Source organism: Mustela nigripes, chromosome 7 (assembly GCF_022355385.1).
Source record: "Mustela nigripes isolate SB6536 chromosome 7, MUSNIG.SB6536, whole genome shotgun sequence".
NCBI lineage: Eukaryota > Metazoa > Chordata > Mammalia > Carnivora > Mustelidae > Mustela > Mustela nigripes.
This window is the reverse complement of record NC_081563.1, coordinates 129,879,563-129,904,459: the sequence shown is the minus strand read 5'-3', so window position 1 is coordinate 129,904,459 and position 24,897 is coordinate 129,879,563.

Here is a 24,897-nt window from a genome sequence, read left to right as displayed (position 1 = left end):
TCTTTCTATTTTTTTCTTAAAGATGCATTTATTTGAGAGAGAATGTGTGAGGAGGGGAGAGAGGAGGGAGGTGCAGAGGGAGAGGGCGAGAGAGAATCTCAGGCAGATTCAAGCAGAATGAGGAGCCCAACGCAGGGCTCCATCCCACCGCCCTGAGATCATGACCTGAGCCAAAATCAGGAGTTGGAGGCCTAACCAACTGAGCCACACAGGCATCCCTCTCCTGGGTCTCTCTTAAGAGTGTGGAGGCATTGCTTCCCAAAGCTTCCCAGAAATCTGTTCAGGGGTCTCAGTGGTCCAACTGGTTTAGGCCTGTTCACCCCCAAACCAATCAACAGGAAGAGGCCCATGGGGTGATTCTTGGCTCCCAGATGACATTTGGCAATGTTGGGAGACATTTTCAGGTATCACAAGTAGGTGCGTTGGCAGGCAAATATCTTACAATGCCCAGGACAGCCCTGCCCCCTCTTCACACACTACAGAAAATTATCTGTTCCAAATGTCAATGTGCAGAGGTTGGGAAACCCTGGGTTAGACTAACCACACCTGCCCTGTACCTGGGGTATAATCACTGGTGGAAAGGCACCTACAGTGTTCATTGCAAACTTTTTTTTCAGAATTCTTTTTTTCATGCCATTTGAGATTAAAATTTCAGAGAGGGTGTTTTTTTGTTGTGGCCTGGGTCACTTGTCCATTCATAGGCTACTAGAGTGCAAGGCACCTGGGGTTGACCACTAGTTTCCCCACAGGAAGATTGGGATCTGGAGACAGTCAGTGGGAAGGGATGTTAAGCAAAACAAAGCAGAAAAGCCCACCTCAATTTCTCAAAGAATCTTTAGCTCTTGATGTTCCTGAGGGGACAAGTTTCATGTCTTATCTGGAGCCCCACAAAGTTGTGATGCATTTCCTCAGTGGTACTCTCCTCAAAGAAGAAGAGGGAGACATCCCAGAATGATATGGAAGGGGGAAATCATGTAACATCCTGGGATGATATGGGGTAGAGGTGGGTAGAGGAAGAGTAAAATATACATTAACTTGACTTCAAAGATGGCTATCATCAAGTTCTTCTCTTGAGATATGGGTTCTACTCTTCTTCCCCTCTTGAATCTGGCCAACAGGAACAGAACAATCTGGACTGGCCTTGACCTGTGTCTGTTTTGACCAATAAAACATGGTAGAATAAGTGCTGAGCCATTTCTGGGCCTCCTGTCTCATAGAGCCCTGAGCCACTGTGGAAGAAATCCAGGCTACTCCAGGGAGAAAGCGAAAGCACTGAGACACCATCTTGGATATCCAACCCAAGGTCAAGATGGTGCCAACCTCCATTGCCATCAGCCTGCAATGGCACGAGAGACCTCAAGTGAGAACACTCAGCTGAGCCCCATCAACTCACAGAAGTAGAAGTGATAACCCCAAACTGTTGTTTTTAAGCCACTGAATATTGCGGGGTTTTGTCATGCGTTGAGTGATAACCAAAACAATACATAAATACATACAAATATAAAATAAATACATATATTATTAAGATTTTTCTATTTTAATATTCACTAATACTAGATCAGAAGATGCTGTGCTGTTGGCTTTGAAGATGAAGGATGTGCCATGAGCCAAAGGGATTCAGCTGGTCTGTAGTAGCTGGCAAAGGAAAGGGAATAGATTCTCCCTGAGAGCCTCTAGAAGGATGCCGTTCTGCCAACACCTGGATTTTAGCTCCCGAAGACCCATATTTTGGACTCCGACATCCAGAACTCTACGATAATAATGATAATAATTCTGTGTTGCTGTAAGTTGCTAAAGCTGTACAAACTTGTTGCAGCAGCCGTATGGAACGATGTCCTTGCTGTCCTGAGCGTCTTACATGCGGTGTCTTATGGAATTCTCCCCACCACCCTGTGAGGCGAGTCCTGTTACCATCTCCCTTTTAGAATTGAGATGAAGGGGCTTCCTCAGGCCCCACAGCTATTACACGGTAAGGCCAGGGGCATATGTTGGCCCTGCCATGCTTACAAATACCATTGGTATAGGATTTATGTGGACTTGTGTAAACATACAGACATTGGTCTATGCCTCTGCCACATTGCCATCTTTTATTAGTTGTTTGTTCCAGGATTGAAACCGTGACCGTTGTGGAAGTCCCCACTAGCCATAAGATGAAAATGGCAGTTTTGAAATTACAAGGGTCGCTGACTCACTAGTCTTTATTGTTATTGGCACCAAAAAGACACAATTCGCGTGGGGTTCAGGTGGGCCAGATGCACGCCTGAGCTGGAATTTTAGCGCTCTGCCACTTACCCCCCAGCCTACCAAGAGCCAGTCTCCTTCCCTGTCTGAACCCGTTTTCTCATCTGTGAAACGGGAAATATACAAATGTGACTGACTGTGCTAATGGATGACAAGGGCCCTGTGCTTTGTAAGTGTCGGTTTTGTACCTTTCCCCCATTTCCCCCCTTGGCCTGAGTTTCCTGGCCAGCATCGGGATCCAATGTCGTCCCCTTCAGCCCACCATGGAGGACGGCCTGTGGATTGGTAGATTGTTCTCTAGATGCCTGTGGCTTCCCACGTCCGACATCTGCAACACTGCCTAGGGTCTGTATGCTGGGGCGCACCCAGAAGCTCATGGGGGAAGGGCCTGAGAGTTGATGACACCAGCCACAACCTTCCACCATTGAGAGATGGCCATTGTTCATAAGTGTCCTGCCTCCTTGCTCCTGCATGAGATGGTTCTGAAGGGTACTCACCTCATTTCCCAGACGTCCCCACTGGGACTGGGCTGAAGGAACGAGCTCACTGCCATGCTCTTTAGTGGGGGTCCTCCCATCCCCATCTCACTTCCCCACCCTCTTTGTTCTTCCTGAGATTGTCTCCTGTATACACACACTGGCTTCTGGGGAGTAGTGGCTGCTGTCTGCAGTCCTTAGGTTCTACCATTTGCCCAACTTCCATCTGCCCACCTTCCAGTTGCTGACATCTGCATTAGTCTATGTGAGTTGACTTAGTTTCCCCTCTGGTTGTTGGAGGCAAGCAGGTTAGAAGTGCTGGAGAATTTATGCTTCCCTCCCCCTACGCCAACCCCACATCACGCAGCGCACAGGAGGTGTTGTAGGGCTCCCCCAGTTCCCCAGTCGCTCAAACAGGATAACTCTGGGGCAATGTTCTACACTGATGGGAATAACCCCCAGCTGCCCACAGTATGGTCTTGATAATTTGCTTGATTTCAGTTGCCCTGCCTTCCCTGGCTCACTTTCCTCTTCTCTATTGGTGTGTCTTTGGCCTTCCAGATAAATTATTTGTCCCGGAATCTTTGTCTCAGGGTCCGCCTCTGGGGAAACCCCAACCAAGATAGAAGCTCTGCTACTGGGGGTTTCCAAACTAAGATATTGATTCGATCCCACCGTAGTCTTGCTTTCAGTCTCCCCCAAAGAATCGGGTGGGGCAAGGCGCTCCTGGAGGAAACAGCACTCTTGCGGTAACTCCACTTGGAGTCGAACCTGGTGACTCTTATTCCCTGGCTGGCGGGACCTCATCTTTCCCGTCGCATTAACAAGTCTTGCGCCATACCCTTGGGTATATAACCGCCCCCTGTATTTCCTGTGAATTCCTTTGTTGCATTTCACAAAGTTACGGAAACACAGAGGATGCTCTGTTGGTATCCTTGGAAATGCCCCTTGGGTCTTAAGCCCAGGGCGTCTCTTGCAACTATTTATTTCGTTCCTTTCTGCGGACAGTCACACACATTCGAATGCTGGCCGGGGAGGCTCAATACTTTCATTTGGAAAACAAAACAAAACAAAACAAAACAAACTTGCAGAGTGGCTGATGGGAAATCCCTCAGCAACTACCCCAGACCATGACGCTTTATGTTATTTTCTAAATTTTCCTTCTTTCCTATTGGTATAAAGAATGTTTGCTAGTTGGGGCTCTCCTGCATCTACTGCGTTCCCTTCTGTGCCAAGCACTCCACGTCCCCAGGGTGCAACCACTGGATCCCCAGATTTTCCTGGTCCAGGAGGTGGCAGCGATGCCCCGCCCCACAGCGCTCATGTGATTAGTACCAGCCAATCAGAGCAGCTGAAGTACCATAGCCATCGCGATTGGTTCTGGGCGGGGCCCGCAGTACATACCTGCAATCCGAGCTAGTCCCAGAGCTGGTTTGGTAGCTCTCAGGAGGCAGCTCCCTCTTGCTCCCTTGGTAAATTTGGAGTGGTTGGCCTGCTGACAAGTGACCTTGACTTACTGAACATCTCAATTTCAGAAGAACTTTTTTCCTTCACGAAACACTGCCCCCTGCTGTGTTATGTTGCATCTCCCAGGAGAGCCGATTTCTTAACAGTATTTTATTTTATTTATTTTTAAGTAGGCTCCACACCCAGCGTGGGGCCTGAACCCACGACCCTGAGATGGTGACCTGAGTGGAGATCAAGAGCCTGATGCTCAAGCAGCTGAGCCACCCAGACTCCTTCAGGGTATTTTTGAGCAGAGGCTGTAACTTTCCCATCACTTGTGCTTGTTTTAAAAAGCTCAGCCTAAAATAGTTCCAAAATCTGAACACATCCCTGATTTAAATCTTGTACTGCTCAGGTTTTTAGTTCAGTTGCTGTAATAAAAACCAAAATAAGGGGCTTGAACAAAATAAAAGTTTAATCCTCTCTCATGGAACAGTTCAAAGCTTAATGTCTGGTGGGCTGTGGTGGTACTATGTTGTCTGGGATTCAGATTCTTCCCAGATCGTTGCTTAGCAGCCTCAACATGTGACTTCCACTATGTGGTCTGAAAGGGCTGCTGGAGCTCCTGCCATCCTATCCATACTCCTTCTTATGTGTGAGAGAGGGAGAGGGAGAGGACACTTCTGTGCCTTCCAATTGCACAACCCAGAAGCCTACAGTCACTGAGTAGGGGATGCAAGCCCTGGTTTCCAGCCTCCTCCTCCAACCTGTCCACTCTGTTTTGTGACCTGTGTGGACAGCATCAAAGTGCTCTCCTGCCTGCTGGCTTCTGGCTGGGTTTGACCCATGAGAGACATTGGCAGGAAACAGGAAGAAGGAAGCAAAGTTATTCCTCAGCTGTCCTGTTGGGCACCAGGGGCTACTATGTCCCCCAACTGAAGGTCACAGATCCTTCAGAGTGCCTTTCCATAGTGTTTCTTCTCTCCAAATCTGGCAACCATTTCCTTCTTTGCCACTTTGGGCCCAAGTGAGAACATCTCCACTGCTTCTATCTAGGGGCTGAAGTGCCCCCAATTACTACGCGGTGGTAATACACCCTCGCTACTTGCCTTGGGGGTATGGAGGCATCCCTGTGGGTTCCCTACAGCCTAGCCATACTTTTATAAGCTTGTTCCTAAACTTATGCTCCTGGGGGGCCCTGGTTGATGTGAGTCCTCTTAACAACCCCAAGCAACAGATGCCTTTACCATCATCCTGATGTTACAGATGAGACACTGAGGGACAGAGGCTAAATGAACTGTCTAAGTCACAGAGTCAGGCAATGGTGGCACCAGTGTTTGAACCAAGGCAGCCTGGCTCCAGAAACCACATTCCTTATTACTTCCCGAGACCTGGTTTCTTGGAAATGTGACAAGGACAAGAATTGGGCTGGGAATTAGCCCTCAAGGTCATCATGAACCTGCTATGGGTTTCTGTTGCTCATATTTTTGGTGAAGGGCTTCAGTGGGTCTGGGAGCTGCAAACCCAGATGCCTGCAGGGGTCAAAAAGTGACAGCAGCAGGGAAGTGGGCCGGGTGATTGCCACAAAGAAACATGCTTTCACCTTTTTTACATTCAACATTTGACCCTCTTGTCCATCTTGCCTTTACCTGCTAGCATAGAAAACCGGACACAGAGATAACTCATTTAGATACTGCCCTTGACGGACAGTAACAGAGACTTGACTCCAGTGGCTTAAGCAAAGTAGAGATGCGTTTCTCTTCTATAAAACCAGGCTGGAGGTCAGCATTCTAAGGCGGAAGGGAGGGTAGCTCTATGATGTTGTCGGGGATTTCGTTCCCTTCCATCTTTAGCACAGACTTGCCCTCCTTGAGGTCACAAAATGGCTACTTGAGCTCCAGCCATGTTTGCAATTATAGGGAAAATGAAGGAGAATGGAAAGACACCAAAGGTCTTTCTTGAAAGTCGCACCATCAACTTCAATTTGCAACACACAGGACCACTCAACTGCAGCCCTATGGACAGACAGACATTCTGGACTGAATAATTATCCCTTGTGGGAGACTGTCCCAAGTCTTGTGGGATGTGTAGCAGCATCCCTCCCTCTACCCACTAGATGTCAGTAGCACTCCCCCTCCCCAGCTGTGACAATCCCAAATCATCCCTAAATGTGAAGCCTTAGGGCACTCACAGATTCCAGAGAAGCTGGAAAAGGTGATTTTTGAATATATCGCCACCCCCAGTAGTGCAGGAGTTTCTACTAGTAAGAAAGGAGTGGAGATTAGTTACTTAGATGGCAAATCACGGTCTTTGCTCCAAAAGAACTTGTTCACTTTCCTCTCTTTTCTACTAAAAGAGATATGGGGACCTAAGATGAACAACATTGGTGTCAGAGGTGATAGAGGTGGGTGGGGACTGGGGCAAACTGAGAATAAAGGTCCCAACTAAAGGGGCTGTTTGGCAGCTTTGTTATTGAAAGGGAGTCTGGGACCAGAGTCACTAGAGCTTCTGATTTTTTTCTAGAAAAGCTGGACGTCCAGATTTTTAGGTGCAAGCCCGCATTTGTAGGTATCAGCAGTGAGTTCAATTTTTATAAAGATTTTTACAAGTGATATTTACCAGGATAATAGTTTGCAGTGACTTAAAAATGTATTATGGAAAATATCAAACATACAAAAATAGAATCATGTAACTAACATCTCAGTATTTATCTTCAACAATTATCCCCATTTTGCCAATCTCTACACTCAACCTGGGGCTCGAACTCACGACCCCGAGATCGTCGTGATCAAACTCTCTTCCGACTGATCCAGCCAGGTGCTCCTCATTTTTATTCTCTCTCCTCAACTTGTTCTTTCTCTGCTCCAGTGTCTTAAAGCAAATTGCAGGGTTCTTGTCATTTTACCAGTAAATATTTAATGATCACACTTTTGAAATGAAATCACCATGCTATTAGGACACAGACCAAAATTAACAATGAGATGTCAGTGTAGACCAGATGATTTTTAAGGGCCTTCTAGCTTTGCCGTTCTAAGCTTTATTAACGGATTCTCCTCCTTACCTCCTGATCATCCTCCCTCTTCTCCCTCTGCCCTTCCTTTTACATAGACAGACACACAGACATACATGGAAACACACAAGAAGCACATAGACAAACACACAGAAATACACATGGACCAACTCACAAAACACCACACACAGACATCCCAGAACATGGACACACGTGCAGAAACCACACACACACACACACACACACACACACACACACACACACACCCCTCTACTGCTTCTTGGGGAATAAAGCACACATCTTGAACTTCGACCCGCCAGCACTTTAAACTGGGCTGGAATCAGTGCCTGCCTGATTCTGACAGATGTTTGACCCTGAACTTGTTCACTCGCCCAGGCCTTCATTTTCTTTTGTGCAAAACAGAGAGAACAACTCCAACTTGCCCCGGACAATGATGCAGGGAGGGATGTAATTAAAGGATCGCACCCTTCTTGTGCAAGTCTTAAAGTACTTAATAATCACGGCGACAGGAGCCGGCAATGATGAGGTGATTACGAGCCTGGGCGGAAGCACAGCGTAAACAAAGAGGCCCGGGAAGGGCTCTGCTGCTCTTGCATCTTCCAAGTCCAGACGATCTAAGACCCACAGCCCTCCTGTCCCTGCAGCCAGCCTCACGCTTGCTGTCTATTAATACATGAAGATGTTTTGGCTGCCTGGCAGAAGAGGTTCAAAATCCAAATTCCCAACTCAAGCCATTAAGGGAGATAGATTTTGTAGCTCAGTTCCTAAATTAGAAGATGATTTCTGGGTGTTTAAATATCTCTCTTTATCTCTGTACCATTTATGCTGCTGCTGACACAGCTCTGGGGCCTGGGTGGGGCCCGGGGTCAAGGGGAGGCCGGGTGACACATTCTTTAAGTACGTCCTTGGAGATATCCAAAGAGGCCCCTGGCTCCTCCCGTGCTTTGCCCAGGACACTCCCAAAATATCCAGGGGACAGATGCTATTTTTGAGGTTCAGCTTAAAGGCCGCCTTGTGGCCCCCACGTAATCTGGTTTCACTTTGAGCTTGCTTTTGAACAGCTCCTGCCTTTGACTTTTGTTCTTCCAGGAAACTTGGTTTCTCTTGGGGTTGGTTGTTTGAGTAACATGTGAATTAGCTTCAGCTCTTCTGGCCTTTTCTGGAGAACCAAACCCGATTTTGATGTTAAAAAAAAAAAATTGTTTTTAACCCTTTGCTGTTTCTTTCCTATTATTGAGTGGAGAGGATTGTTCTTGAGATAAAAACTCCAGATGCCAGCTTTCAAAATCCAGGTCTTCCTGAGAGGGTACAGAGGTCGGTTTCTGGCCTAGAGTCAACAGAAGAGGAGGCATTTTTGTTTCCTGTTGTTCTGCTGTCTTAAATACAGAGCAGACAGAGGTTGACGCCTTTTGAAGATAATTTCAGCTGCAAAATATTCTGAAATTAAGAAGTGGCCATTTTTATTTCTGCAAAGAGAGCAAGATAATAATGAGGATGATGATGGTAGCAGTGCTGTGTGCCGGGCACGGTGCCAAGTTTGCCCGGGTACATCTCATTTAATTTTCTCCACAGCCCTGTGAAATATGTACGGTTTTTATCCCCATGATGAAGATCTCCACCTCTTCCAGGAAGCCCTCCCTGACTCCACCCCATGCCCTTACTCCAGGTTGAGTGCTCTGTTCTGTGGGCCACTGGGGTGAGTGCTGTTGCCACGCTCTTTGAAATTACTTGATTTCATATCCTTGAGAGCAGAACCCATGTCTTATTCGGCGTTTGTATCCTAAGGGACCAGCCCATAATAGGCATAGAGTTAATACTTGTTGAATGAATTGAGTAAGACCTTGGGCAAATTACCGAATTTCTCTGAGCTTCACTTTTCTCCTCTCTAAAGCTGGGCCAACAACAACAATAATAATAGTGAATATTTATTTACTAAGACTTCATGTGGCAGGGATGTCTGGCTGCTCTCCCAATCCATTCCTTATTGACAGACCCTGATTTTGTTCTGGGAGTAATGTGTCTCCCATGCATCGAGGGGAAAAGCAAGCAGAAGTTGTTAGGTGGAGCTAATGGCATGTATATGCCTTGCTTCCTTCTTCTTTCTGCCATCAGGAATGTGGACCTGATGGCTGGTACTCTAGCAGCTATTTTGGTCCATGAGGAAATCTGGCCACTGGATGAGCGAAAAGATAGAAGTCTAGGACTTCAATGACTCTTCGTTATTCCAACCCTGGATATCACACCTTTTAGTTTCTTAAGTATGTGCACAGGGACAGGGCAGGGGAGAAGAAGCTCTATCTTGTTTAAGCCACTTCTGTGGGTTTCCTGTTTTATATAGCCAGATCTAATTCTAACTGACAAAACTTGGTCCGTCCCCTGTTGAATACTTATTATGCATTTGGTTAATCATCACAATGGCATATGTAGGCAGATATCATTCTTATCACTTTTATTTTATAGAAGAGGGGACAGAGGTTCAAAGGGATTTGAAGTAGGTGTTCTGCCTCCAGAGCCTGGACTTGTGGCTGCTACATTAAGCTGCTTGCTTTACGAAGATCTTGGGAGTGCTATGGATGCTGTAAATCACGGGACATGTATTCACTCCCTCACCTACTTGTTCACGTATTAATTCTTTGATTTAGTCAATAAACATTCACGGGGAGCCAACTCAATTGACTTAAGTTAGGCTTGGGTGTTATGGAGCAAACTGAGATGGCTGTCTGCCCTCCAGGACTCCCTCGGTGTGAAGTTCTATTGTTATTACTTACAGGAAAAGAAAGTGGGCCAGGGTCCCATATATAGAGATGCACTGGACCACACTGTAGGGCACCATCTACATAAACTGTAATATAAAACCATATCACTTCCCCTAGAGTTGGGCAGTCTGTGACTTGCACAACTGTATGTGGCAGCCTTGTTAGTCACAGAGCTAGGATGCAAAATCCTGGTATTTGGGCTCCTATTTGGATGCCTTTTCATTTGCTTCCTGCACTATTTTGGTTTGCTCCCAGACCCCTTTTACCATGGGTTGATGCTGGTCTCTGTCTTCCACACTGTAAGTGTTTCTCACATGTCAGGGACTCTTTGGACCTCTGTTCATATTTGAGAGGGAGGCACTAAAAACCGTTTGGAAGCTCCATGTGTTTTGCTGTAATGTGGCTGGGCTGTGAGCCAGCTTTTTCATTCTGGGACCCAAATGTCATTATCAATCAGTCATTTTGCTGAGGAGGTCCACTTCCACCTCTCCATCGAGGATTCTCCGGGATTCCTGCTGGAGCCAGGCTGCCTGTGTTCTGGAAGCTGAACTAGGGAAGGGAACTGGGTCGGACCATTTTGTTTTTAGCTCCTGGCCTCATCCCCAGCTTCTGCAATGTCCGGTGTCCCTAATGTCCACCCCCTTTCTATCCCAGTGTCTCCAGAAAGTAGTCCTCAGACCTCTGCCAAGACGGGCAGTTACTTGACTGCACAGGTTGGCAGAGGGAATCGAAGACCTTCTACCAACTTCCGATGAGGCCCCTATGCTCAGTTCAGCCCTGTCCCCTACCTTCAGGGGCATCTGGTGCCACCAAGACATTTTTTTAAATGGAAGACATAACTTATTGAATAAAGTGTTAATGTAATTTGACCTTCACTTAATAAGAGGTTTTCCTCATTATTATTATTTCTTTTGAAATGGCAATGAAGGAATTTTCAAAATTCAAATTAAAACTTTTATCCCTAAAAGTATTCATTTATTTCATTTTTCCCCCTAAAGTTAAGGAAGAATGATTATATAGATAATAAGATAATTAAAGACTTAATTTTTTATTTATTTCTGTTTTTAAACAACTGTGTTGGTTTTTGCTAAGATGACATTAATCTACTTACTCTCCAATAATATTTTTTTTTTATTTTTTTATTTTTATTTTTATTTTTAAAGATTTTATTTATTTATTTGACAGAGAGAGAAATCACAAGTAGACGGAGACGCAGGCAGAGAGAGAGAGAGGGAAGCAGGCTCCCCGCTGAGCAGAGAGCCCGATGCGGGACTCGATCCCAGGACCCTGAGATCATGACCTGAGCCGAAGGCAGCGGCTTAACCCACTGAGCCACCCAGGTGCCCCTCTCCAATAATATTTTTAAGTTGAGGGATAACATACATACAGTATAGGAGGCAACGTGCTTCTTACCTATGTTCACACCTGGGTAATTACCACCTGTTTCTAGAAGATTTCTAAACTAACCCCCTACTGCAAATTTCCCTTTTCTTCCCAGTCTATTACCTCTCTCCCACCTGAGATGACCCCTGTTGTGACTTTTATCACCGGAGATCAGTTTGACTGATTCTCGAACTGTGGCATTATACTGGACGTAATCCTTGGTGCCTGGTTTCTTTTGCTCAGTTGTGTCTGTGAGACTCATTCACGCTGCCGTGTGGATCAGCAACTTTCCTTTTCGTTATTCGAGCCTGTATCTCCTGTCATCTCTATCTGTTGTCTGTCTATTACAGTTTACGTAGCCATCTGTTGTTGAAGAACACTTGGGCCATTTCCAGTTTAGGGCCATTATGAATAAAGCTGCTCTGAACATTCTTAAACATGGCTTTGGGTAGGCATGAGGCCCCCACTTGGAATCCATGCAGGATCTGTCCTTGTTATTCTGTGTAAGTCATGTTGGTGCTTCCTGGCTCCCCCCATCACGGGCTCAACCGCCCTACTCAACACTTGCCAGTTAGATGTTTTACCAACTTCTTAACCTTAACATGCCCTCCCCCGGAACACACCTTCATCCCAAGCCAACCCCATGCCCCCTCCCTAGTCTTCCCAGCTCAGTCACCACTGTCACCACCTATATGTGTGCCAGAGATCAGGCCCCAGCCTCCCCCTGTCTTCCCTACCCCTTCCGGTGTCACATCCAACCCACGGATTCCAACTTGGAACTGTCTTTTAAACCTGTCCCCTCTTCACCATCTCCACCACCACCTCCAGGTCCAGCCCACCTTATCGCTCCTGTAGCTAACTGTCCCACCTCTTAACTGGTCTCCTTGTTTCCATCTTGCTTTCCTCCAACAATTTCTCCAAATGGCAGCAAGATGTTCTTAAAATGTGGATTGGATCATGTTCTCCTTTTGAATGCCTTCCCACTGCATTTGGACTCTAGACTAGACTCTTAAATGGTGGTCTACAGGGCTCTCTAGCATCTGGCCACCATCTGTCACGTGTCATCTTTCCCAGGCTCACACTTGGTCCTTGGAATTTACCCTCCCCCTACTTTTTTTTTTTTTTTACCTTGGGGCCTTTTGTATATGCTGTTTCCTCCAGCACCCAGTTACTAAACCCCTGCATGTATGAGCAAATGTGAATATAGATTCTTTTCCCTTCTGCCCTCTTAAAATGTTACAAATTACTACATGCTCTACACATGGTTCTACATGTTGTTTTGTTTTCTTAGGAAACCTTGGCATGAGCTTTACTTACCAGCTCACACAAGGCCACCTCTTTCTTTTATACCAGGAAACACACTGTATGTGCAGATGCACTGTCTTTTTTTCCAGCCTTTATCGATAGGCATTTTTCCTCCTCCCTTTTTTTTGCTATTAAAAACAACATACAGTGAATATGTATGTCATTTATGTATGAATAGGCCTGTAATTTAAATTCTTAAAAGCAGAATTGCCAGGGTAACAGGTATGGGCATTTTAAACTTAATGACTATTGTCAAAAGCATTTTTCATTTTTTGGGGGGTGCTTTTGTTTTGTTTTGTTTTTATGTGGAATTGCTCATTTTCTGATGTGCCAATACAGTGGACTGTCAAAATAGGATTTTGCTAATCTAATGGGGAGGGGGAACGATATCTCATTTCTCTCCTACGTGTGAAATCGAACATCTTTTCATATGTTTACAGCCATTTGTTTTTCCTTCTCTGTGAAGGATCTTTTTTTGGCCCATTTTCCTACTAACGTTCATGTTTTTCTTATTAATTATTGGAACATTTTGTATATTAAGTAAATTAGCCCTTTGTGATAAGCCCAAATTAGCCCAATTTTTCTTTTGACATTTAATCTAGTAAGATTGGTTTTAGCCATATAAATTGTTTTTAACATTTTTATGCTGTTAAATTTATTAATTTTTCATATTAGGACATCAGGCTTTGCTTCATTATTAAAAAGGATCTTTTACAGTCTGAAGTTATAAAGGATTTATATCAGTTTTATTTTACTACATTTGTGGTTTCACTTGATATGTTCAAGTCTATGGTCTATGATCTACTGGGAGTTTGTCCTGGTTTAGGTATGAAGCAGGGATCCACCTTAATTTTTTTTTTTTTTTTTTTTTGGTCCCCTATGACTATCTGGTTGTTCCTTCTTAATCTCCTTCTTGGGTTTAAATGTCACCTCCTCTCTGACCATCCTGGTCAAAGTATTTTCCATCTCAGTCCATTGTCTGTGGCTTTAACAGAAGTTACTGTAATTTTAAAGACATTTGTTTGCTTGCCTTTTTTTTTTTTTTTTTTTTTTTTGGTCTCTCCAACAAAGATGTCAGCCCCTTGAGGGCTGGGACAATGTCTTGTTCACCATCACATCCCCCGCAGCTTGCAGGGTAGGTGTCTGCCACGGTTGTGATGTTGTTTTTGCCTTCCAGCATCTGCTGTTCCTTCTTCTGGCATTACCACCCCGATTTTCCTTTGGGCAAAAGCACACCTCCACTGTTTCTCGCCCACCTGGTTTGGGCGGTGGAGATTCTGGCCCAGGCTTCAGGGAGTGGGGTGTGAGCCATCGGAGGTCCACTCCCTGGCAACAGTGATTGGCTGGGATGGGCACGTGACCCTCAACGCAACCAATGAGATAAAATATGGGAACTGTTAGGCATTATTTAGAGGGAGCTATCATCACCAGAAAAATCCCTCCCAGTGTTTCTTGCTGCCTTTGACTTTATGGGACAAAGGCATCAGCCTCCTCCCCTGGGGAGAAAAAAAATCCTAGGCAAGAAGACTTTGGTCTGTCTGTTGTTGATCTTAAAAACAAAAGAATATTGTAATTCCACATCTGGGGGTCTTTGGTGGTTCAATTAAAGAGAAACTTTGGTTTATTTCAATCCAACAAATTTTCTCGAACACTTATAAAGTCCAAGACTTGAGCTGAATTCTGGGCCTGGCCTCAATTCCTGAGGGTGATTTTTTTTGCCCGATACATTGTGCTTCTAAAAATTTTTTGAAAATAACATACATTAGAACTTTAAAATAGACAAAAATATAAAGGCAAAAAAAAAAAATCCAAATGCCCTTATTGACATAAAAAAAAAAAAACGAGTAATACTTGTACATGGTTAAAAAAGTGACATCATTCGGAAAGACTCAAAAAATAGTACTCAGGTGTAAACAATCACCCTCAAATTCAGGGAGTTAATTAACTTTTTTAAAGCTCACAGATGTAAAAAAAAAAAAAAGGCACCAAGTCTATTCCCTTATTAACAGTTTCCTGTGGCTGCTTGTAGAAAACTGGTATGCACATACAAGAATATTTACATAACTATGCCAGAATATTGCTTTGCTTTTAATGTACAAAAGAGATTCCAACACGCATTCTGTTCTGTCCCTTTGTTTTTTCATTTAATAACGTCAGTAGAAAAATGGACAAGGGCTACGAACATGAACACGCAGGTCACAGAGAAGGAAATACAAATTGCTCATAAACATATGAAAGGATGTTCAACCTCCTTCATAATAAGAAAAATTCAAATTAAAAGTACTCAGAGAGATCGTTTCTCACCTATCAGATTGGCCAAAATCCAAAAGTCAGGTAACACCCCGCGCTGGCAAGGCTGCAGGACAAACAGTCCTGTATCTGTTGGTGGAACTGGAAATTGGCAATGGGGCCCTCTCTGTCAAAGTGACAAATGTATATTATCTTCTGAAAACGTATCCTTCTTGCTCAAGTGCATAATGACATATCCTGGGATTCCGTTTACAATTTATTTATTTATTTAAGGATTTTATTTATTTGACAGAGAGAGAGAGTTCGAGAAAGAGAAAGAGAAAAGCAGGGGGAGCAGGAGAGGAGGAAGCAGGCTGCCTGCTGAGCAGGGAGCCCAATGCAGGACTCTGTCCCAGGACCCTGGGATCATGACCTGAGCCTAAGGCAGATGCTTAACTGACTGAGCCACCCAGGCACCCCTGGGATGGTGTTTAGAATAAAGTCTTTTGTTTTTTAATAAGGGAAGCCCTGTGAGGGAAGGGGCCCTATTGGTTTTGCTCCCCTCTGGGTCCCCAGCTCCAACATCAGTCCCTTGAAAATAGCAGATATCACAGAGACAATGCTCACTCAACCTCCCTAGCTCTCGGCCTTCCCCAGCCTCCCTTTAATTAGGTTTGAACTATGTGGCTCATTTCTGCCTAATGGGATGAGCAGAAGGATGTAAGCCACTCCCAGCCTACCCTTCAAAAAAGTGCCATCAGACCTTCTGGCACTCTCTGCCTGCTGCGTTCATCTCTAAGACCACCTGTTCCAGATGGCATAGCATGAAGGTGAAGGGGACTCAGTCCGCATCATGATGTGAAAGCAAGAAATAAACCTTTGTTATATTGAGTCACTGCGATGGGGGTGGGGGGAGTTGCTGCTGCAGCCCATCCTGTTTCATCCTGACTAAATTGTGGGTGCTCAGGTGTGTTTAAGTGTGTGCAGCAATGAGTGTGCTTGTGCACAGAGCTGGACTGATGAGAATAATTGAAGGCTCAGTTTTCAACCATGTTGTTGGGTCTTAAAAGTACGTATTTAACATCCTGGAAAACAGTGCACATGGTCCTCCATAAAGTTTGCCTCAGTTTACACTCCTACCAGCGGGTGTAAAGATAAGTGACACATGGGGCTCCCACTCTGTTCCGGGTCCTAAGCTAGGTGTTCTGTACATGTATACAATGTATACAAGTATACATTGAAAGTATGTGTTAAATACGTATGTATGGAAAAGGAATAAACTGATATAAGTGAATTAAAACTATGTACTTCTATCTTTTTTTTTAAAGGATGTATTTCATGTATATATTTTATGGGCTTTTCTAAGACCGACTGACTACTTTAGAGGTATGAATATAATTTGAGTATAATTTCATCTGTAGAGTCCAGAGACAGGAGACAGAAATACAATACAAGGTTCATTTTCCCACTGAAATATGAATTAAGGTGGTGGCTCTACATCATTAAGTTGTCAGAGGTCGGGTCCCTAACTTTTTGCTCCATTGGCACTAGCATGTCGTCCCTACCCCAAAAGCCAAATGGCTGACCACCATGTTTGCTCTACCAAAGGCTCTGCTCACATGCCATTGCCATACTTGGCTCTAACCGCCACCCCCCCCCCCCCCCCGCAGCTCCTTGCTGCAAAGGCGGCTGGGAAATGTAGTCCTCATTCTGAGCAGCCATGTGGTTCTATAATAAAAGGGGAAAGCTGATATTGGGGGACAACTCTCAGACTCTACCACGGGAGGTATTATTAAAGAGTTCAGAATTTTGATTCTGGAACAAAATAGATTACTCATTCCCAATAAGAGGACTATGCCATATGGTTTCAGAATTTCAGCTGACCATGACTGCCAATTTCAGGAGGCCCCACTTGGCTGGTTGTGGGGTTTGCGGTATGCCTTATGGTCCTATCATGCAATAAGCACATGTGGGTTCTCAAACTAATCAACAGTAACAGATTAGAGCCAGCAATGTTTATTTTTAAATGTCTTCTCAAGGGTGTCGTCCTCAGTGTCAGAAGAGAGATTAATATTTGCTGATTATGTAAGAAGTTGCATGCAGAAAATTTAGATTACTTTTGGTTCTAAACTTTTAATCTCTTTCAAAAATGTTTTAATGCCATGGATATATTGGCATCTAGGGACTGTCCTGATCACCTGCTCTTTATTCTAGCTCTATCTGTGGTATTAATAGTTTCTCCAGGGGCACCTGGGTGGCTCAGTGTGTTAAAGCCTCTGCCTTTAGCTCAGGTCTTGATCTCAGGGTCCTGAGATAGAGCCCCGCATCAGGCTCTCCACTCAGCAGGGAGCATGCTTCCCCCTCTCTCTCTGCCTGCCTCTCTGCCTACTTGTGATCTCTGTCAAATAAATAAATAAATAAAATCTTAAAAAGAAAAACAACCAACAGTTTCTCCACCCCAGTCCCCCCCCCCCCCCCCGCCCCACCCCTGCCTGAATACAACTTTATCCTAAGTAAGTCTCCTCATTCACGGAACCCTCACTAAGTCCTAGGGACTCAGTAGGTGAATAATTTACATTTTTTGTTTTTGCCTACCTAGCACCCTCTTCCACTTTCTCTGATAACAGCATCACAGTTTTCTGACAGAACGCTCCTGCTTCCCTCTCAGTCCACCTAGCTTAGGTAGAGTTCAGCCTACTTCTGTACTTAAACAGGGCCATTGGACCTACACCTGGCAAATCAGTGTATTCCATTCTCCTGGGCCACAGTAATTGGTTCAGGGAGAGACATGTGATCTGTGGCAGCCAATGATACTCAAGTCTGAACCACTGGCTAGAGGATTTCTCTAGCAACGGGTTTTGAAGCTAGTGCCATGTGTGTCCCCACCTTTGACATCTTTTCATCATTCTTTCATTCAGCAGGTACTTACTGAACACCTACTATATGCCTCAGCAGTAAAAAACAAAACAAAAAACAAAGCACCAAATGCGTGCCTTCAGGGAGCTAACATTCTACTGAGGATACAGTAGACAATAAAGAAATATGTAATATGGTCGGAGGGTAATGGGTAATATGGAGAAAAAAATCCAGGATAAGGAGGCAAGAGAATGAGGAATTGTTATTTTATATAGGTCTGGGAAGAACTCTTTGAGTAAGTAATATTTAAGCAGACACCTTTGTGAGTGTGGGAACTGCCATGTTCCTATCTCTCGAAGGGGTCACAGTGGAGAGGATGGCAAATGGGAAGTCCCTCAGGCCTGAGCGTACTTGCTGTATCTGAAGAATAACAAAGAAATCAGTATGGCTAGAGCAGAGAGCGCCAGAGGGAGAGAAGAAGATGAATGGACAGACTATGACCAGCCTGGTAGGTCATGATGAAGATTGAAGACTTATCTGAGGCTACAAGGGAACCATCAAAGAACTTAGAGCAGGAGAGGAAAGATGAGATCTGCACTTCAGAAAACTCACTCTGGCTATATGGTGGAAGGCAGATCGGAGTTTGAAATGTGAGTTGAGAGGTCTTAGGGAGGAGGCTCTGAAGTGAGCCACCTGTATTAACAATTTTCACATTTAAAATTGGGCATCGGTGTTTTCCGAACTTCAATCATCTGACCACTACCTTCATCATATATATCCCTTGCTGCCTGCACCTCACCTACTTAATGATTTTCTTTAAATGAACACATTAATTTGACTGACATATTTATTTCCAATGGAAACATTTGATCTCTACTGAATGAGTCAATTCAGGTTAAGTTCTGTTGCAGTAACAAACCACCCCACAGTCTCCCTGGGTTGTTAACTAGGAAGGTTTCTTTCTCATGTCTATTTCATGTCGGTTGCAAGGGGACTGCTGCTGAGTCTGCTTTACTCTGGGATTCAGGTGGTGGTTTACTCTGGGATTCAGGTGGCGGCAGCAGCCCATGCCTGGCCCATCCCCTGCGCATCTCTCCGACAGAGAGAAAAGAACAAATGGCAGAAGCACATGCTGTCTCTCCGAGCATCTGCTTGGAAACTTAACTCACATTCTGTTGGTCAAGGGATGTCACAGAGCCAGCCCTGAAGTCAGTGTCACTGACTGTAGGAACTGCCAGTAGGAAGGACTAATAAACATTGACAATAATACGATCTACCACATCTATTATAAATGGAAAACCAACAACACTCACCCTCAGTAGAAGGTGGCCACAAAAAATAAATATTATGAAAACATTTACTTTATTAAATTGCAGCCAAATAACCTTGCCATATGAAGGCTCTGAGGCCTGCCCTCCTTCTGTTTGAAAAGGAGATGGGTAATCCTTAGAAAGGCAGTAAAGACACAGCAGTGTCAATCTCACAGGGTTGCCCTGATATAATCAGAAAGATTGAAAGAAAATGTCCCCCATTACAACCTTCCCATTAAGCACTGTTGGTAGTTGGTCCACACTTTGGGAGACTCGGCTTTAGAATCACTCTGGAGGAAGGAAACAAAGAATTTGGGGGAGTGATGATCATGAAACAACGCACTTGGAGATGCTTATAGTATCGCACAATTCATGTGTGCCCCCCCAACCCCCAGCCCTGCCTGAAGTTGTGCAACCTAACGGTCCTGGAGACGATTTCCGTGGGTTACTTCATTTAATCCTCACCTCCGCCCTGCCAAGTAGTTAGTATTATCTCCATTTTCCAGCCGAGAAAACGGAGGTTTGGAGCGTTCAGCCCTAGCTCAAGACCACCGCTGGAGCCGACAAGGAAGCTGTTCCCAGGCTCCGGGAATACCTGCGGCCTGAAGGTGTAGTTTCAGGTTTGGCCACTTGGTGTCACTCTCTCCAAGCTGTGGGGAGACTGTCCAGAGGCGTTGGGCCATGTACCATGGACTCGGGACACAGCCAGTCACAAACTGATCCCCAGGGAAGCACAGCCCCCCCCCCCCCGCCCCCACCATCCTGTCCTCCGTCCTGTCGCCCTTGCGTGTGCAGAATTCCTTCCTGTTCCCTGTGTGCCCGTCGTGCGCGGAATAAAAACTGGGCCCGTTCTGTGTACACCCCGAGTTAAGTGCTTGGCAGGCATGGTCTCCCACAAGCCTCCTGGCACCCTGGGGTCTTCGCATCTCAGAGCTGAGCCAACGCAGGCCGAGAGATCTGGAACACGTGCCCAGCTATAAAGGGGCTCGTTCGAACTTGATTTGAACCCAGATCTGGGTTAGACGTTTGGGGTTTGGATGCCTAGCCCGTGCATGGGAGGAGGGATTTATTAATTCTCATTTTTTTATGGACTGTATTTCCAACCTGCAGACTTCAAACTCCATACTGTTTTTGGCAATGAAAATAACCTATTTAGGAGCTTGCACATTTTGGGGGGTTTTGTTGTTGTTGTTTGACGTAGAAGTTAGTTTTCTTCTGACTACCAAAAAAACAAAAACAAAAACAAAACAAAACAAACAAAAAAACCCACCCCACTGAGGACTTCCTTTTAAAGAAGTTTTTAACCTACCAAATATTCTTTGATAATTATTTTAAAAAATTAGAAAGCCATCTAAGTAAAAAGAAAATAAAGGTCACTCTCAGCTCATATCAGCCACGCAGAGGGGAGCCCTGGTGACACTTTGGAGCTCATCTTTCCAGGTACCTCTCTCTTGCTCTCATCTATTCGTGCATTAAACATTTTTTAAAAAATAAATTAAAAAAACATATTCACATGAAAAAAAAATAATTGAAAAGGTACCAGAAGATTTACAGTGGATAATCTCCTTCTAATCCTCACTCCCTGCTCCCCAGCTCCAGAACTCCAAGCTCCCTCCCCAGAAGTCATCTCCGTTCTGTTTCTTGGGGATCGTTACAGAGATACACAGAAGGTAGATAAGCAAATATGTACATGGATTCCTGGAGCTGTTTCTTTAAATAGAAACATCGTCACACCCTGTTCTGCACTAGTTTTCTTTCTTTCTTCTTCTTCTTCTTCTTTTTTTTTTTTTTTAGACTTAACAATATACCTTGGAGATCGTTCCAGATCAGCAGTAGGAGAGCATTCTTCACATATCCCATTGTCTGAATATAATCATTTATCTAGCCAGCCCCTGGTGATAGTCATGTCTGTTATTGTAGTCTCTTGCTGTGGCAAACAATGCTGCAATTAGTACCCCTTCCACGGGAATCTTTCCATGTATGTGGATGTATTTCTATAAGATAAATTCTTAGTAACTGAGCTAGCAGTCATAGGGCAAGTGCATTTTAAAATTTTGACACTTATTGTCTCAATTCTTACTAAGGTCCTACGTACTAATTGACATTCAGACCAACAACCTACGTGAGCAGTGGTTTCCCCACCCTCTAGCCAAAGCCAACCATTATCAGGCTTCTCGATCTTTGCCTTACAGAGGGGGATAAAGGTTCTAATCTGCACGGTCTTTCCTTTTATGTTAGATTCAGAATTTAAAAATATATCTAAAGGCCATTCATATTTATTTTCTGGTAGCAAAGCATTCGTGTTCTTTGCCTGTCTTTCTGTTGGATAATCATTTTTTTAAAACTCATCAGCAAGAGCTCTTCATGCACTAAGAAAATTAGGTCTTTGTTTCTCGTATATGTTACAAATGGATGTATTTTAAAATATGGATTTATCAGATAAAAATGGGATCCCATGGTGCACAACGTTTTGGAGGCCTGTGGTTCTCTGACAATAGACTGTGGATCCCTTTCCAGATCGGTGAATATGCCATGGCAACAAAATTATTTATTTGCTACTTACTTAAATTTCACCCCCGGAGACATTGGAAGTTCACCGAATGTAAAAGACTATGGATTTATGGGAACACAAGCGTCAGAGGGGAGGATTATGAAGCATCCAGTATGTGCCATCTGTTTACGTCTGTTACTCAATCTAAACTTCCAGGGTGAAGGACCATCGTTGCCAACTTACAGATGAGCTCCCGAGGTCCAGAGGGCCAGGGGATTTGTCAAATGTCTCCCTGCTGGTCTCTGAAAGAGCTGGGGGTTCAAACCCACCTCAGTCTGTCTCCCAGGCCTTGGCTATCACCTTCCATCACCTTAAATCCCCACATTCCCCACCAGCCTGGGCGCAGGTGGCCTTGGGACAAGGTCTCATCCTTCCTCCCACAGTCCCAGGCTGGGGCATAGCATGCAGTCTGGGGATGAAGCCACGGGGAGGCGCCAGGGTCACATCACTTGCCTACTGTGTGGCGTTGGGAATAGGCTGGGTCCAGGCATCCTGGCATGGGACAGTCCTGGAGGCTGTCCTGGCTCAGGGCCAGACGGAATATCTCCTGCCACCCCCAGGGCAGTGTCCTCAGCCTTGATCTCCCTTGAGGAACCCCCTGCCGGCAGCCCCGGGGCCTCCCAAAAGTCTGGCCTCAACTCAGCCCCTCTGGAAGTTTGGATCCCTATTGACCAGAGAAATCCTGCATAATTCTTTGCTGTGGGGGTCTGTCCTGTGTGTTGTGGGATCTTTAACAGCTGGCCTCTGCCACCTAATGGTGGTACCTCCCCTCAAGGTGACAGACCAAAATATCTCTAGAGATTGCCAAATCTAGACATTGCCAAATGGCCCTCGGTTATAAACCCCTCCTGGGGACCCACGGGGCCTAGGCAGGTCACACCAATGACGGAGGGCAGTAAGAATAGTTTGCATGCAGAGAGCTTAAATATAGGAACTTATTAATTAACATCCTGGGAGGTGAGGACCGATAGCATCTCTGCTTTACAGAGGAAACTGAGGCCCAGAGAGATTCAGTGATTTGCCCAAGGTCACGCACCCAGAATGTACTGGAACCAGGGCTTGAATCCAGGTTGCCAGACTCTGGCCTCCTTGCCCATAAAGCATCGTCTACTGGCTTCAGGAAAATGCACATGGCTCATGGGTGAGATCTGCAGGAATGTCCTCTATTTCCACAAAGAAAGACCTCTTCTCCTGGCTTCCTTGTTACCTGTTTTCATTTTCCCACTTCTGAGGGAGAGTCAAACCACGAGCTTTTCCCTTCTCCTTCCGATGGTACTATGAGAAACCCCAGCATCAAGTGTAATGACACTTGGCAGCGGACGCCCAGCCCAACACCAGGGATGCACTGGGGGTTGGGGGTGCTGAAGGGGCCCAGAGGGCGCAGCCCCATCAGTCCTGGTGCTTGGTTTCCAAGTATATGCATTGGCCCGATTTTTCAGGAGAAGCCAGAAATCTAGATTTCTAACATAAACTTTTCTAATTTTTATGTAATAGTAATTAATTTAAAATATTTAGAACCCTGTAACAACCAGACGAAACATGTCTGATGCCTGATTTGGCCAGTGAGCTGCTAATTGCAACCTTTCTGAAGGGCATGTTCAAAGTATGGGAACAAACACTTTCATTCTCTTAGAGCCCTCTGCCTTTCATTATCATTTATGTAATCAATTTTTCTTCATGTTCAATCATACTTACATTACATGCGTACTTTTCCAGCGTCCACTCACCTATCAATCCATACATCCAGGTCTCCATCCCTCCATCATCCATCCATCCATCCATCCATCTGTCACCCAGCAATTCGTTAGTTCATTTACTCAACCATTATTATTAGGCCCCCATTGTGTGCTAGACCCTAGGCCAGGCCTCAGGGACATAGTGAAAACTGTAACCCAATTCCTTTCCTCCAGAAGCTCATCATCTCTTAGTAGAAATGAGAAGGAAGCCAATGACAGACAAAGATGGAACCAAATGATGTAAAGTTCAGACTCTGCCATTTACCAGCAGGACAACCTTGGGCAAAGTATTAAGGTTTTTGAGCCTCAGTTTCTCCCTCTGTGGAATGGGGTTAACAGCGGTACCTGCCACCTGCCCACAGGCCCGCTGTCAGGACTAGGTTAGGTGAGGCAGTGTATGTGGGGTGGGGCACATGGCAGGCCCTTTACAGACACCGTGCTGTGGACACGGGAGGCTGCAACGAGGCGGGGGGCGGGGCCTGTGGTGATGCGCAGGGTCGCTGCCCCCTCCAGGGAGGCTTTGTGGGGGCCGTGGGGTCCAGAATGTCTCACCCTGCCCTGTGTCGGGAGAGGGGTTGCTTTGTCATTGTTCCGCACAACTTCCTCCTGGTCGGCTGACACTCTCGCCACCCTGAAGGCGCTGGTTTTCCCACTCTTGCTTCACTTCTAAAGGGCAGCTCTTTCTCGGACCGCCCCGCCCCGCCCCGCCCCACCCCACCCCCGTTTGTGGGAAAACTGTATGGAACAGAAAGGGCTTGCGGGCTCCCTCTTCTCCAGATTTGTTGTTATTTTTTTCTCATTTAAATTGAAAACATGCTTATTAAAGAAGATTAGAAAAAAACACATCAAACGAGAAAGAAGAAAAATTATTCTTTGTCCTATCCTTCTATTCAACCACACTGAACGTTCTGTTTTTTTTCTTTCTCTTAAGCCAGGGTGTGTGTGTGTGTGTGTGTGTGTGTGTGTGTGTGTGTGTGTTTACATAGTTATTAATCATACTGCTCAACTATTCAGTGTTGTGTTTTTAAAAAAGTTTTCCATTATATCACAAGTATTTCCCCCCATTGCTCATCGTCATGAACATGTTCGAAGGGCTGCATTCAATGCAGCAAATGTTAAGTGAGCACCTACTACAGTCTGTGGAGACAGAGGTGGCGTAATGATAGATCCAACCTTTACTGCGTGCGAACCCCGTGTTACACGTTGTTCTCATCACTTGTGCTAAATCCTTTCTTTCTCACAACAGTCCTATGCGGCGCATCTCACCATCATGCCCATTTTTCCAGATGAGAAAACTGTGGCCCAATGTGGCACAGCTAAGATGCGCAGCCAGCATTTGAATCTAGGTGGGCCAGTCATGGGTGACCCCAATCCAGAGTGATAGGAGCTGGAACCGGGAAGGTACAGGAACATGTGACAGCCTTCCAGGAGGCTCTAGATCATGCAGGAGCATCAGGGAAGCCTTCCTGGAGGAAGAGGTGACATTCTGGCTGAAGATGTCGTAGGTGAGGGTGCTGCAGGCAGAGGGAGCTGTTTGATGAGGATGGGAGGTAGGAGTGAGCATGGACTGTCGACTA